The sequence below is a fragment of the Arachis ipaensis genome, chromosome B9, assembly GCF_059453495.1.
Source record: "Arachis ipaensis isolate K30076 ecotype BB chromosome B9, ASM5945349v1, whole genome shotgun sequence".
Taxonomy (NCBI): domain Eukaryota; kingdom Viridiplantae; phylum Streptophyta; class Magnoliopsida; order Fabales; family Fabaceae; genus Arachis; species Arachis ipaensis.
The window spans coordinates 21,005,826-21,022,313 of record NC_142444.1 but is presented as its reverse complement, the minus strand read 5'-3'; the positions used below and the strand labels follow the sequence as shown (position 1 = coordinate 21,022,313).

The following is a 16,488-nucleotide window of genomic DNA, read 5'->3' as shown; positions in this document are numbered from 1 at the left end:
AAGTACGCCCAATAACTCGAGTCTTTTTTGACAAATTAAAAATCTAATAAATTGCTTCAAACAATCAGGGAGACAATGTGGCCGCAATCATTGCGGAGTCCACATATGAGGAGGACTTCTCGACCAAGGTGGGATGTATTACATGTTCTGGAATTGCTGCCGCCAACGGCCTTCCTATTGCTCAGACACGGTATATGTCTTGCCTATAACCATTTACTTTAACCCTTGAGAACTGTGGTGTTTTTTTTCATGACTTAATGCCGGTGTATATCGCTGCAGTGAGACCTCGGCTATTTGGGTCCTCAACTGGATGGCCATGGGTGGCACCTTCCAACGCAATCTGATACCTCACGTACGTTGCTATAACATTTCGTATGATCATTATTTCTGTTACTGGAACCTCCCTGGCCTACAAAATGCTGCAAATAGAGGAAAATGGTGTCAGATTGCACACTACTGTCGCTTTGTTAATAGCTCCATTCAATGAGCAAACACAATGGATAACTAACCATGCTTCTACATCTTAGCTCAGAGCTAGGATTTTTAGTTTTTTTTGCAAAGCATCTATTGACACCTCAATGCTACTAGTATTAGCTCAGTTTTTCATCAAGTATGTCATGCTTTGTTATGTTGTTATGTTGTGTCGTCACTGTGTTATTATACCCTAATGTTGTTATTTAGAAGTATGGATGCACTTTAGCAATGTCATGGATTGTTATGTCTTGTGTCTCTGCTAAGTCTGTTTTTGGATCATACGTTTCACAATCACTTCTAAGTGAAAATTAACTGAAAAGAACATGAATTGAACTCATTATTTTATATTATTTTATTAGTGTAATTTAAAGATATAAATAAATTTTATGAACCAATTCTATAAAAAAAATTATTATTTAATTATTACATTAAATATAACATATAAAAATAGATAAAATACATTTTTTGTTAAAAAAATATGTAAATAATATATCAAAATATACTTTATTAAATTCTATTTTTTATAAATTTCTTAGTACTCTCAGTACTCTTTTTATTAATACTATTCTAAACTATAAATTTTATTTATTTGTAATTTTATTATTAGTTAAAATTAGTTTTTTATTATTTACTTTGGTCTTTTATTTGGATTAATAATTTATATTGTAACAAAATTATAATAATAAACTAATATACGAGAATTACACTTACAAATTTTACTATAGCCAGAGAGAAAGTAATTTTTTTTAAACAAAAAAAAAAGAATTATATATGTGAGATATTTGAGTACTAAAGAGACAACAAAAAATAAAATAAAGGGTAGCATTCATAGGAAAAAAAATAAAGTCAATCACAACGTGAAATCAGGATTATGGATTATGGATGCATTTCAACTATGGCAGTCTTTTGTTAAGATCTTCAATTATGCCTTGATTATTTTTCCAGCCTTTGAATTTGAGGCAAGAATATGTGATATGAAAACTACCATCAATTATAAACCGTGAAATCAACATACACAATCCCTTTGCTTACATACGATTTAGCGACCTGCTGGTTTGTGCATTATGCACATCACAATTAAGTCATTAATTTAGCCAACAAAAATAAAACAGACCTGCTGATTTGTGCATTGTGCACATCACAATTAAGTCATTAATTTAGCCAACATAAAATAAAACAACACGGCACACCGTTAGACTTAATCCATTAATTTGTTAGAAAGGTAAAACACAATTCAAACACACTTGCTTCCACAAGTCATGCAAAGCGATCATGGCTCCGACAAAGATACATCCAAGTAATGGTCTTCCTCGCAGGATTCATCTTCATGTTTCTCACTAGCATCGTGACTGCTCCAAAAGTGGCACTAACCAAAGGCAGCATCAACCACAAATCAAATACTACTCATGACATAATAGAAAAAACTAACTACGTAAAAGGAAAACGTAACGTATACTACTCCACTAACCTCTTCCCATGAATCTTGATACTCACTATATCCAGCCTCTTCGTAAACGGCCCTCCGGTGGGTACCACTGCCAACAGCAGCGTGTCCTTGTTCGTGTGTATGCCTTTCTGAACAAGATAATTGGTTATGGCCAACCACACGAAAAATTTCACATCTCTTTACACCCTTGGTAGATGGCTGCCAACCAACACCAAATTTACGGCGCTTGTGGTGACGTAGAACCTGTGGATCCCTTACGCAATCCTCAAGAGTAGATGACACCAGAGGATCAGCTCCTTCCCCACTTGGAGAAACTCTCTTGCTTTTCAAGTGCAAAATTTCATTTCTCAATTTACCAGTGACGTCCACAAAATCATCCACTCGTGCAAAAGCAAGCACACACAACTCCCTGCATAGGTCATTCAACATCCAATTGCGGCAGGTAACCATCGAATCCCAGCAAAACGGTCCCTTTTCCATGAAAGCCCTCACCCTCGAACGGGCATCTTTTGACCACCTCTCCAATACTACACTCGCATGCATTTCAGTGATATCAAGGTGATGAAATACTGAAATAATGTGGTCACAAGGAATCCCAAGGGTCTCCATCCTCATGCACGAACACTTGAAGAATGACCCATTTCGATAATGCGAAACGTGCCATTCTCGGGCAGAATCTCCAGACCGGAATAAGGAGTAGATATATGAACATGCTGTGAATGTACACAAGCTTACCTTTAAAGTGCAAGCCTGTGAAAGCATTGGTCGGAAAATAAGAAATATCTCTCTTGTCAGTACACTTGCCGCAGACCTTTCAAGCGATCGTAGAGGGCTTTGTAGTACCATCTCTCCAACAGTGGATTGTAAGTCAGAGAAAGCTTCCCGGGACCTCATTTGATTGATACATCGAAAGAATTGCTCAACAAAGTCTTTTAAGTTGTGCCGGGAATGCACAAACTTGCCGAGCATAGAGTGAAGCCTCTCACATCTTGACGTGGTTCGGAAGCCCCCAAAGAAATTACCACGGATGTGTGCAGTTGCCCACATATGTCTTCTAGCATATAGATCACACACCCAGGGATTACCTTGTAGGCCTAGCTCAGAAACCACATTATTCCAGCGCTCTTCGAACTCTGCCACTTCATAGTCAAATAACATGCATTTCTTGAATTCAGATGTGAACACAGGATTGCTTATGTTTGAGGTCGCATTTCGGAGTAAGTGCCATGCACACAGACGATGATACGAATTTGGAAAAACTTATTCAATTGCTTTCTTCATGGCTCCATGACCATCAGTGATGACACATACGGGTGCCTTGTCCTTCATGCCTTCCAAAAATTGCTGCAGTAACCACTTATATGTTTCCTCCGTCTCATTCGCAATAAGGGCAGCAGCAAACACGATAGTTTGATTGTGATGATTAACCCCCGAGAAAACCACCAGCGGACACATGTACTTATTCTTGCGATATGTCGCATCAAATGCTAATACATCCCCAAATATTTCATAATCCAGTTGACTACAGTTATCACACCAAAATAAATGCACCAAACGACCTTCTTTGTCCGCTAGGTGTCTAACAAACATTCCCGGATTTTCTACTTCCATACGTTGCAACAACTTAAGGCACGCACTTGCATCCCCACCAATAATCCTCCGTTGCTTGTCAATTCTGTTGTACATGTCTCTCTTCAAAAATGGAACATTTTCATACCCGCCTGCTGTCTGCACAAACGATGCATAAATCTGTGGGGTCTTGATGCCGACTTTTAACATCATATTCATTTGATCAATTTCCGCCGAGTTCATCCTTCTATGTCTTGGAAGCATGAAAGTAAGTGTGTCCTCAAGCATCTTGTGATTATGAACTTCCTGAAAGTATGTTACAATCCATCTGCCACTATCCTTTTTGATATGGACGCGCATTTCTACCTCACAGCCACACCTTTCCAATTAGCAACTTCGACTCCATTACAAATTCTTGCCTTCCGAAAGCCATGCCTGAAGCATACAAAAGATTGTTGTATCAACTCATTATTTAGATTACGTCGAGTGTAAGAACCCGCGTTTTTACGTAAAATTGTTTTAATAAAATAATTTTAGTGCCCGGAATAGATTCAAAATTTAGAAGTTTTAATTTGAAAATATAAAGGTGAAATTTGGTTTTAGTGAATTTTTCTGAGTCAAAAAAGGTGTTTTTTGAAAAAGACCGAGAACCGATAGTCGAACCGGTCAAACCAGTTTAAGCCTGTCCGGTACTGTATTTTGAGAAAAATAAGATTTAGAAAATTGGTTTATTGTTTTGAAAGGATAAAAATAATTTAGAATAAAAAACCGGATACTAATCTTAAAGGTTTTGGCCCAAAGTGGGCCAAACGGACCAAAAATGCTAACGGATTGGACCGGACCCAAACCGGGCCCAAGGTCCAACATATATAAGCTCACTTAATGAGCTTTTCAGCCCATTTCTTCCCCAAAAGAAAGAGGGGCGCGGTTATGAGAGAAGAGAGGAAGAAGGGAGCGGTTACTATTCACCTCCACCTTTCGGGAGCCATAACTTTTGATCCGGAGCTCCGATTGACGAGCCGTTTGCGGCCACGCGAAGCTCTCGACAAGCTCTTCCCTTCTATCTAAGAAAATCTGGTAAGGAATCGCGTTCTAATTCCCAGTTTCCAGCCCTAAGTTATGCGGGTTTTTGGGTTATGATTTTGAGTAGATTTTGTGGGTTTTCTTGTTTAGGTGATCTCTAGTAGCGGGTAATTATTGGATTTTACCCCTGCTCACGTTGGATAAGGTAAGGTTCTACTAAACCCTTGTGTTTAGTTGTTTTATGTATCTTAGATTTTGATTTTTGGTGATATATGTGTTGTTAGTTTGAGCTTTGGTGTTGGTTGGAGTTGGCTAAGGCTTTGGATCAAGTTTGATGGTTTCGTTTTGGTGGTTGGAGTATTTGGGAATCGGCTAAGTTATGATTTCGGTTTTCTTTATGTAATATGTAATGTTCATGGACACTTAGGCTAGTTGACCCTAAGATAGGATTGAATGTTGTGGGTGTATGAGTAATTATATGTGAATTGATGTTAATTATTGGTGTATGGAATTATTATGGATGATGATGATTGTTGGAGATTATTAATATTGCCGAGTATTGATGATGATTATTTATATTGATGGATGGTACGCGGAATCATGATTACACTTTAATTATGTAAAGTTCATTGCTCTTTCTTTCCCTGGAAATGGCGCCAAAAACATGATGCCAAAACCATGGTTCACAACTCCGTGTAACTAACCAGCAAGTGCACTGGGTCGTCCAAGTAATACCTTACGTGAGTAAGGGTCGAATCTCATGGAGATTGTTGGTATGAAGCAAGCTATGGTCACCTTGCAAATCTCAGTTAGGCGGATATAAATTGATAATGGTGTTTTCGAAAATAATAATTAATAGAATAGGGATAGAAATACTTATGTAATTCATTGGTGAGAATTTCAGATAAGCGAATGGAGATGCTTTCGTTCCTCTGAACCTCTGCTTTCCTGCTATCTTCATCCAATCAGTCTTACTCCTTTCCATGGCTGGCTTTATGTGATACATCACCACTGTCAATGGCTACTTTTGGTCATCTCTCGGGAAAATGATCCAATACCCTGTCACGGCACGGCTAATCGTCTGGAGGCATCACCCTTGTCAATGGCTTCATCTTATCCTCTCAGTGAAAATGGTCAACGCACCCTGTCACGGCACGGCTATTCATCTGTCGGTTCTCGATCATGCTGGAATAGGATTTACTATCCTTTTGCGTCTGTCACTAACGCCCTGCAATCGCGAGTTTGGAGCTCGTCACAGTCATTCATTCATTGAATCCTACTCGGAATACCACAGACAAGGTTTAGACTTTCCGGATTCTCTTGAATGCCGCCATCATTCTAGCTTACGCCACGAAGATTCTGATTAAGAGATCTAAGAGATACTCATTCAGTCGAAGGTAGAACGGAAGTGGTTGTCAGGCACGCGTTCATAGGGAATGATGATGATTGTCATGTTCAACACATTCAGATTGAAGTACGAATGAATATCTTAGAAGCGAAATAAGATGAATTGAATAGAAAACAGTAGTACTTTGCATTAATCTTTGAGGAACAGCAGAGCTCCACACCTTAATCTATGGAGTGTAGAAACTCTACCATTAAAAATACATAAGTGAAGGTCCAGGCATGGTCGAATGGCCAGCCCCTCTGATCTAAGAACCAGGCGTCCAAAGATGGTCAAAAAGACTAGTAAAATGTCCTATTTATAATAAACTAGCTACTAGGGTTTACATGAGTAAGTAATTGATGCATAAATCCACTTCTGGGGCCTACTTGGTGTGTGCTTGGGCTGAGCTTGAGTGTTGCACATGTAGAGGTCCTTCTTGGAGTTGAACGCCAGCTTTTGTGCCAGTTTGGGCGTTCAACTCTGGTTTTGGCTCCTTTTCTGGCGCTGGACGCCAGATTTGGGCAGAAAGCTGGCGTTGAACGCCAGTTTACGTCGTCTATTCTTGGCCAAAGTATAGACTATTATATATTGCTAGAAAGCCCTGGATGTCTACTTTCCAACGCAATTGGAAGCGCGCCATTTCGAGTTCTGTAGCTCCGGAAAATCCACTTTGAGTGCAGGGAGGTCAGAATCCAACAGCATCAGCAGTCCTTCTTTCAACCTCTGAATCTGATTTCTGCTCAAGTCCCTCAATTTCAGCCAGAAAATACCTGAAATCACAGAAAAACACACAAACTCATAGTAAAGTCCAGAAATGTGAATTTAACATAAAAGCTAATGAAAACATCCCTAAAAGTAACTAGATCCTACTAAAAATATACTAAAAACAATGCCAAAAAGCGTATAAATTATCCGCTCATAACAACACCAAACTTAAATTGTTGCTTGTCCCCAAGCAACTGAAAATCAATTAGGATAAAAAGAAGAGAATATACTATAAATTCCAAACTATCAATGAAACATAGCTTCAATCAAATGAGCGGGACTTATAGCTTTTTGCCTCTTGAATAGTTTTGGCATCTCACTTTATCCATTGAGGTTCAGAATGATTGGCATCTATAGGAACTCAGAGTTTAGATAGTGTTATTGATTCTCCTAGTTTAGTATGATGATTCTTGAACACAGCTATTTCATGAGTCTTGGCCGTGGCCCTAAGCACTTTGTTTTCCAGTATTACCACCGGATACATAAATGCCACAGACACATAATTGGGTGAACCTTTTCAGATTGTGACTCAGCTTTGCTAAAGTCCCCAATTAGAGGTGTCCAGGGTTCTTAAGCACACTCTTTTTTTTGCTTTGGACCTTGACTTTAACCGCTCAGTCTCAAGTTTTCACTTGACACCTACACGCCACAAGCACATGGTTAGGGACAGCTTGGTTTAGCCGCTTAGACCAGGATTTTATTCCTTTAGGCCCTCCTATCCACTGATGCTCAAAGCCTTGGGATCCTTTTTATTTGCCCTTGCCTTTTGGTTTTAAGGGTTATTGGCTTTTTGCTCTTGCCTCTTGGTTTTAAGAGCTTTGGCTTTTTCTGCTTGCTTTTTCTTTTTTTTCTTTCTATATTTTTTTTTTCGCCTATTTTTTTTTCTGCAAGCTTTGTTCTTTGCTGCTTTTTCTTGCTTCAAGAATCATTTTTATGATTTTTCAGATTATCAAATAACATGTCTCCTAGTCATCATTCTTTCAAGAGCCAACATATTTAACATTCTTAAACAACAACTTCAAAAGACATATGCACTGTTCAAGCATTCATTCAGAAAACAAGAAGCATTGTCACCACATCAATATAATTAAGCTAAGTTCAAGGATAAATTCGAAACTCATGTACTTCTTGTTCTTTTGAATTAAAACATTTTTCATTTAAGAGAGGTGATGGATTCATAGGACATTTATAACTTTAAGACAAAGTTACTAACTACTAATGATCATGTAATGAAGACACAAACATAGATAAGCACATAACATAGAAAACGAAAAACAGAAGAAATAAGAACAAGGAATGAATCCACCTTAGTGATGGTGGCGTTTCCTTCTTGAGGAACCAATGATGTCCTTGAGCTCTTCTATGTCTCTTCCTTGTCTTTGTTGCTCCTCCCTCATTGCTTTTTGATCTTCTCTGATTTCATGGAGCATGATGGATTGCTCTTGATGTTTCACCCTTAGTTATCCCATATTGGAACTCAATTCTCCTAGGGAGGTGTTAATTTGCTCCCAATAGTTTTGTGGAGGAAAGTGCATTTGAGGCATCTCCGGGATCTCATGGTGATGAGCTTCATACGCCTCTTGAGCTCCATGAGTGGGCTCTCTTACTTGCTCCATCTTTTTCTTAGTGATGGGCTTGTCCTCTTTGATGAGGATATCTCCCTCTATGTCAATCCCAGCCGAATTGCATAGGTGGCAAATGAGGTGAGGAAAGGCTAACCTTGCCATGGTGGAGGACTTGTCAGCCACCTTGTAGAGTTCTTGAGGTATAATCTCATGAACTTCCACCTCTTCTCCAATCATGATGCTATGGATCATGATGGCCTGGTCTATAGTAACTTCAGACCGGTTGCTAGTGGGAATGATTGAGCATTGAATGAACTCCAACCATCCTCTAGCTACAGGCTTGAGGTCCAATCTTCTTAGTTGAACCGGCTTGCCTTTGGAGTCAATCTTCCATTGAGCTCCTTCTACACATATGTCCATAAAGACTTGGTCCAACCTTTGATTAAAGTTGACCCTTCTAGTGTAGGGGCGTTCATCTCCTTGCATCATGGGCAAGTTAAACGCCAACCTCACATTCTCCGGACTAAAATCTAAGTATTTCCCCCGAACCATTGTAACATAGTTCTTTGGATCCGGGTTCTTACTTTGATCATGGTTCTTGGTGATCCATGCATTGGCATAGAACTCTTGAACCATTAGGATGTCGACTTGTTGGACGGGATTTGTTAGAACTTCCCAACCTCTTCTTTGAATTTCATGTCGGATCTCCAGATACTCATTTCTTTTGAGTTTGAAAGGGACCTCGGGGATCACCTTCTTCTTGGCCACAACATCATAGAAGTGGTCTTGATGGGCTTTGGAGATGAACCTTTCCATATCCCATGACTCGGATGTGGAAGCTTTTGTCTTCCCTTTCCTCTTTCTAGAGGATTCTTCGGTCTTAGGTGCCATCAATGGTAATGGAAAAACAAAAAGCTTATGCTTTTACCACACCAAACTTAGAATTTTGCTCGCCCTCGAGCAATAAAAGAAAGAATAGATGATGAAGAAGAAGAAATGGAGGAGAGGGAGAGTGGGGAGTGTTTCGGCCAAGAAGGGTGTAGAGGGGTGTGTTGTGTGAATTTGATGAAGAATGGAGGGCTTTATATAGGGAAGGGAGGGGGGGGAAAGGTTTCGGCCATATGGGTGGGTTTGGGTGGAAAATTGGTTTTGAATTTTTGAAGGTAGGTGGAGTTTATGAGGTAGGTTTATGGGGAGGAGTGGATGGATGTGAGTGGTGAAGAGGTGATGGGGAAGAGAGTTTGAGGTGATTGGTGAAGGGTTTTTGGGGAAGAGTATTTATGGGGTTGTGTGAAAGAAAGTGGTGAGAAGAAGTGAGTGGAGGTAGGTGGGGATCCTATGGGGTCCACAGATCCTGAGTGGATCCTGTGGGGTCCACAGATCCTGAGTGGATCCTGTGGGGTCCACAGATCCTGAGGTGTTCAAGGATTTACATCCCTGCACCCATTAGGCATGTAAAAATGCCTTTGCACACAACTCTGGGCGTTCAGCGCCAGGTTGGTGGCCATTTTGGGCGTTCAACGCCCATTTGTGTCCATTTCTAGTGTTGAACGCCAGAAGCATGCCTGTTCTGGCGTTCAGCGCCCAGAAGCTGCCCATTTTGGGCGTTCAGCGCCAGAACCATGCTCTGTTCTGGCGCTGAACGCCAGACAGATGCTCCTCCAGGGTGTGACTTTTCTTCTGCTGTTTTTGATTCCGTTTTCAATTTTTATATTTATTTTGTGACTCCACATGATCATGAACCTACAAAGACATATAACTAAGAAAAATATAGTTAGATAAATAAAAATTGGGTTGCCTCCCAACAAGCGCTTCTTTAATGTCAATAGCTTGACAGTGGGCTCTCATGGAGCCTCACAGATGTGCAGAGCTTTGTTGAGACTCTCCAACACCAAACTTAGAGTTTGGTTGTGGCCTCCCAACACCAAACTTAGAGTTTGACTGTGGGGGCTCTGGTTGACTCTGCTTTGAGAGAAGCTTTTTCTGCTTCCTCTATATGGTTGCAGAGGGAGATCCTTGAGTTTTAAACACAAGGGAGTCCTTATTCCATTGAAGGACTATTTCACCTCTGTCAACATCAATCACGGCTCTTGCTGTGGCCAAGAAAGGTCTTCCTAGGATGATGGATTCATCCTCTTCCTTTCCAGTATCCAGGACTATGAAATCAGCAGGGATGTAAAGGCCTTCAACCTTTAGTAACACGTCCTCTACTTGTCCATAAGCCTATTTTCTTGAACTGTCTGCCATCTCTAATGAGATTTTAGCAGCTTGCACCCTATAGATTCCCAGTTTCTCTATTACAGAGAGGGGCATGAGGTTTATTCCTGAACCAAGGTCACATAGAGCCTTAAAGATCATGGTGCCTATGGTACAGGGTATTATGAACTTTCCAGGATCCTGTCTCTTCTGAGGCAATGTCAGTTGATCCAGATCACTTAGTTCATTGATGAACAATGGAGGTTCAACTTCCCAAGTATCAATGCCAAATAATTTGGCATTCAACTTCATGATTGCACCAAGAAACTTGGCAGTTTGCTCTTCAGTAACATCCTCATTCTCTTCAGAAGAGGAATACTCATCATAGCTCATGAAGGGCATAAGGAGGTTCAATGGAATCTCTATGGTCTCTAGATGAGCCTCAGAGTCCTTTTGTTCCTCAGAGGGAAGCTCCTTATTGATCACTGGACGTCCCAGGAGGTCTTCCTCCTTGGGATTCACGTCCTCCACTCCCCTTGTAGGTTCGGCCATGGTGCTTATGTCAATGGCCTTGCACTCTCCTTTTGGGTTCTCTTCTGTATTGCTTGGGAGAGTACTAGAAGGGATTTCAATGATCCTTTTACTCAGCTGGCCCACTTGTGCTTCCAAATTTCTAATGGAAGATCTTGTTTCATTCATGAAACTTACAGTAGCCTTAGACAGATCAGAGACTAAGTTTGCCAAATTAGAAGTATTTTGTTCAGAGTTCTCTGTCTGTTGCTGAGTGGATGATGGAAAAGGTTTATTATTGCTAAACCTGTTTCTTCCACTATTATTAAAGCCTTGTTGAGGCTTTTGATCCTTCCATGAGAAATTTGGATGATTTCTCCATGATGAGTTATAGGTGTTTCCATAAGGTTCACCTAAATAATTTACCTCTGCTATTGCAGGGTTCTCAGGATCATAAGCTTCTTCTGCATAAGAAGCCTCTTGAGTACTGTTGGATGCAGCTTGCATTCCATGCAGACTCTGAGAGATCATATTGACTTGCTGAGTCAATATTTTATTCTGAGCCAATATGGCATTCAGAGTATCAACTTCAAGAACTCTCTTCTTCATAAGCGTCCCATTACTCACAGGATTCCTTTCAGAAGTGTACATGAACTGGTTATTAGCAACCATGTCAATGAGTTCTTGAGCTTCTGCAGGCGTTTTCTTTAGGTGAATGGATCCACCTGCAGAAGTGTCCAGTGACATTTTTGATAGCTCAGATAAACCATCATAGAATATATCCAGGATGGTCCATTCTGAAAGCATGTCAGAAGGACACTTTTTGGTCAACTGTTTGTATCTTTCCCAAGCTTCATAGAGGGATTCACCTTCTTTCTGTCTGAAGGTTTGAACATCATCTCTAAGCTTGCTCAGCTTTTGAGGAGGAAAGTACTTGGCTAAGAAAGCCGTGACCAGCTTATCCCAAGAGTTCAGGCTGTCTTTGGGTTGAGAATCCAACCATAATCTAGCTCTGTCTCTTACAGCAAAAGGGAAAAGCATGAGCCTGTAAACTTCAGGATCTACTCTATTAGTCTTAACAGTATCACATATCTGCAAGAATTCAGTTAAGAACTGAAAAGGATCTTCAGATGGAAGTCCATGAAACTTGCAGTTCTGCTGCATCAGAGAAACTAATTGAGGTTTCAGCTCAAAGTTGTTTGCTCCAATGGCAGGAATGGAGATGCTTCTTCCATGTAAATTGGAATTAGGTGCAGTAAAGTCACCAAGCATCTTCCTTACATTATTATATTTTTCGGCTGCCATCTCCTCTTCCTGTTCGAAAATTTCTGAAAGGTTATCTCTGGATTGTTGTAATTTAGCTTCTCTTAATTTTCTCTTCAGAGTCCCTTCAGGTTCTGGATCTGCTTCAACAAGAATATTCTTGTCCTTGCTCCTGCTCATATGACAAAGAAGAGGGCACAGAAATAATAATAATAATAATAATAATATGGATCCTTTATACCACAGTATAGGGATCCCTGTGTGAGTAGAAGAAGAGGGAGAGACAAAGAATGTAATATAATGGAAGAAACACAATTGTGAGTAGGGTTGAGATGTGAGATGAGATGTTAGTAGATGAATAAATAAATAGAATAAGATGGGAGAGGGAAAATTTTCGAAAATAATTTTTGAAAAAGGGTTAGTGATTTTCGAAAATGGTTTTTGAAAAATGTTAGTATTTTTCGAAAATTTTTTTAAAATCAAAAATAAAAATAAGAATAATTAGTTAATTAAAAAGAAATTTTTGAAAAAGAGGGAAGATATTTTTGAAAATTAGAGAGAGAGAGTTAGTTAGGTAGTTTTGAAAAAGTTAAGAAACAAACAAAAAGTTAGTTAGTTAGTTGAAACAAATTTTGAAAAGATAAGAAGTTAGGAGGTTAGAAAAGATATTTTGAAACCAACTTTTTGAAAAAGGTAAGATAAGAAGATATTTTAGAAATTAGTTTTGAAAAAGATTTGATTTTTAAAATCTCAATTAATGACTTGATTCATAAGAAATCACAAGATATGATTCTAGAACTTAAAGTTTGAATCTTTCTTAACAAGCAAGTAACAAACTTCAAATTTTTGAATCAAAACATTAATTGATTATGTTATTTTCGAAAATTTGATATAAAAATAAGAAAAAGATTTTTGAAAAATATTTTTGAAATTTTTGAAAATAACTAAGAATTTTGAAAAAGATTTGATTTTTGAAAAAGCTTTTGAAAAAGATAAGATTTTCAAATTGAAAATTTGATTTGACTCATAAGAAACAACTTGATTTTAAAAATTTTTGAAAAAGTCAACTCAAACCTTTCGAATTTGATGAGAGAAAAAGGGAAAGATATTTTTTTTGTTTTTTGAATTTTTATGATGAGAGAGGAAAACAGGAAAAATGATGCAATGCATGAAAGTTATGGATCAAAACAATGAATGCATGCAAGAATGCTATGAATGTCAAGATGAACACCAAGAACACTTTGAATGTCAAGATGAACATCATAGACACAATTTTGAAAAATTTTTAATGCAAAGAAAACATGCAAGACACCAAACTTAGAATTCTTTAATGCTTACGCATTAAGAATTCAAGAATGCATATGAAAAACACCATACAACACAAAACAAAAAATCATCAAGATCAAACAAGAAGACTTACCAAGAACAACTTGAAGATCATGAAGAACACTATGAATGCATGAAATTTTCGAAAAATGCAAGATGCACATGTAAATGACACCAAACTTATAACATGACTCATGACTCAAACAAGAAACACAAAAAATGTTTTTGATTTTTATGATTTTCTAATTTTTTTTTGGATTTTTTCGAAAATTATATGAAAAAGAAAAAATAAGGATTCCAAAATTTTTAACATGAATTCCAGGAATCTTGCATTCTTAGTCTAAAGCTTCAGTCCAGGAATTAGACATGGCTCATGAACCAGCCAAGCTTTCAATGAAAGCTCCGGTCCAAAACACTAGACATGGCCAATGGCCAGCCAAGCTTTAGCATGTAAATCAGGAACAGTAGCAGGTGGATTAACAACAACTAGCTTGCTCTTGATAACAAATTGCTGCCTCAGTCCAAATAAATTTAGACATGGCTTTACAGCCAGCCAGGCTTCACATGCTTCATGAAACACTAGAATTCATTCTTTAAAAAATTTGAATAAATTTTTTTTTTCGAAAACAAAGGAGAAAATTTTGAAAGATTTTTTTGAAAAATTTTTGAAAACAAAATAAAAAGAAAATTACCTAATCTGAGAAACAGGATGAACCGTCAGTTGTCCATACTCGAACAATCCCCGGCAACGGCGCCAAAAACTTGGTACGCGGAATCGTGATTACACTTTAATTATGTAAAGTTCATTGCTCTTTCTTTCCCTGGAAATGGCGCCAAAAACATGATGCCAAAACCATGGTTCACAACTCCGTGTAACTGACCAGCAAGTGCACTGGGTCGTCCAAGTAATACCTTACGTGAGTAAGGGTCGAATCCCACGGAGATTGTTGGTATGAAGCAAGCTATGGTCACCTTGCAAATCTCAGTTAGGCGGATATAAATTGATAATGGTGTTTTCGAAAATAATAATTAATAGAATAGGGATAGAAATACTTATGTAATTCATTGGTGAGAATTTCAGATAAGCGAATGGAGATGCTTTCGTTCCTCTGAACCTCTGCTTTCCTGCTATCTTCATCCAATCAGTCTTACTCCTTTCCATGGCTGGCTTTATGTGATACATCACCACTGTCAATGGCTACTTTCGGTCATCTCTCGGGAAAATGATCCAATGCCCTGTCATGGCACGGCTAATCGTCTGGAGGCATCACCCTTGTCAATGGCTTCATCTTATCCTCTCAGTGAAAATGGTCAACGCACCCTGTCACGGCACGGCTATTCATCTGTCGGTTCTCGATCATGCTGGAATAGGATTTACTATCCTTTTGCGTCTGTCACTAACGCCCTGCAATCGTGAGTTTGGAGCTCGTCACAGTCATTCATTCATTGAATCCTACTCGGAATACCACAGACAAGGTTTAGACTTTCCGGATTCTCTTGAATGCCGCCATCATTCTAGCTTACGCCACGAAGATTCTGATTAAGAGATCTAAGAGATACTCATTCAGTCGAAGGTAGAACGGAAGTGGTTGTCAGGCACGCGTTCATAGGGAATGATGATGGTTGTCACGTTCATCACATTCAGATTGAAGTACGAATGAATATCTTAGAAGCGAAATAAGATGAATTGAATAGAAAACAGTAGTACTTTGCATTAATCTTTGAGGAACAGCAGAGCTCCACACCTTAATCTATGGAGTGTAGAAACTCTACCGTTAAAAATATATAAGTGAAGGTCCAGGCATGGTCGAATGGCCAGCCCCTCTGATCTAAGAACCAGGCGTCCAAAGATGGTCAAAAAGACTAGTAAAATGTCCTATTTATAATAAACTAGCTACTAAGGTTTACATGAGTAAGTAATTGATGCATAAATCCACTTCCGGGGCCCACTTGGTGTGTGCTTGGGCTGAGCTTGAGTGTTGCACGTGTAGAGGTCTTTCTTGGAGTTGAACGCCAGCTTTTGTGCCAGTTTGGGCGTTCAACTCTGGTTTTGGCTCCTTTTCTGGCGCTGGACGCCAGATTTGGGCAGAAAGCTGGCGTTGAACGCCAGTTTACGTCATCTATTCTTGGCCAAAGTATAGACTATTATATATTGCTGGAAAGCCCTAGATGTCTACTTTCCAACGCAATTGGAAGCGTGCCATTTTGAGTTCTGTAACTCCAGAAAATCCACTTTGAGTGCAGGGAGGTCAGAATCCAACAGCATCAGCAGTCCTTCTTTCAACCTCTGAATCTGATTTCTGCTCAAGTCCCTCAATTTCAGCCAGAAAATACCTGAAATCACAGAAAAATACACAAACTCATAGTAAAGTCCAGAAATGTGAATTTAACATAAAAACTAATGAAAACATCCCTAAAAGTAACTAGATCCTACTAAAAACATACTAAAAACAATGCCAAAAGCGTATAAATTATCCGCTCATCAATGGATAATGAGAATTTTGAGAATTTAGATGATGAGTTAATGTAAAATGTTTATGGTGAGTTGGAATAAAGGATATTGATGATTATGATGTTTAATGATATATATTGATGATGATTTATGATTGTTGGTTATTGTGGTTGTTGAGTATTGTTGAGTATCATTGGTGTTGATGAGCTTTATGATGGATTTGGTTAATGATGGATAGGGTTTGATAATGATTATTGCAATTTATGAGGAATTATTTTGGTAGTTGAGGTTGTTGTTGGTTGATTGTGATTATGAGGGTGGATTTATGATTTTGTAGGAAATTATGGATTTGGTAGTGAGATATGGCATAATGGTTGAGTAATTTAAGTGAAATTGAAGAGAATGGTATGAAGAGGTAATGTGTTGTGTGTGGTAGTGGTTTATGATGTTTGGGTAGGTTTTGATTTGGCTTTGAATGGAAAGTTGGTTAAAATTAAGGCTTTGAGGCTTT

General features: G+C 38.7%; 1 non-coding gene and 1 pseudogene across 1 annotated transcript; one reads left to right on the top strand and one right to left on the bottom strand.

The window, feature by feature from the left end:
- Positions 1 to 247: 247 nt before the first annotated feature.
- LOC107615176 (protein FAR1-RELATED SEQUENCE 9-like) lies at positions 248 to 3,850 on the bottom strand (annotated as a pseudogene).
- A 7,887-nt stretch (positions 3,851 to 11,737) lies between these two features.
- LOC148543969 (small nucleolar RNA R71) lies at positions 11,738 to 11,845 on the top strand. The gene has a single exon (XR_015902056.1). It is a non-coding gene; the product is annotated as a small nucleolar RNA R71 (small nucleolar RNA).
- The last annotated feature ends 4,643 nt before the right edge of the window (positions 11,846 to 16,488 follow it).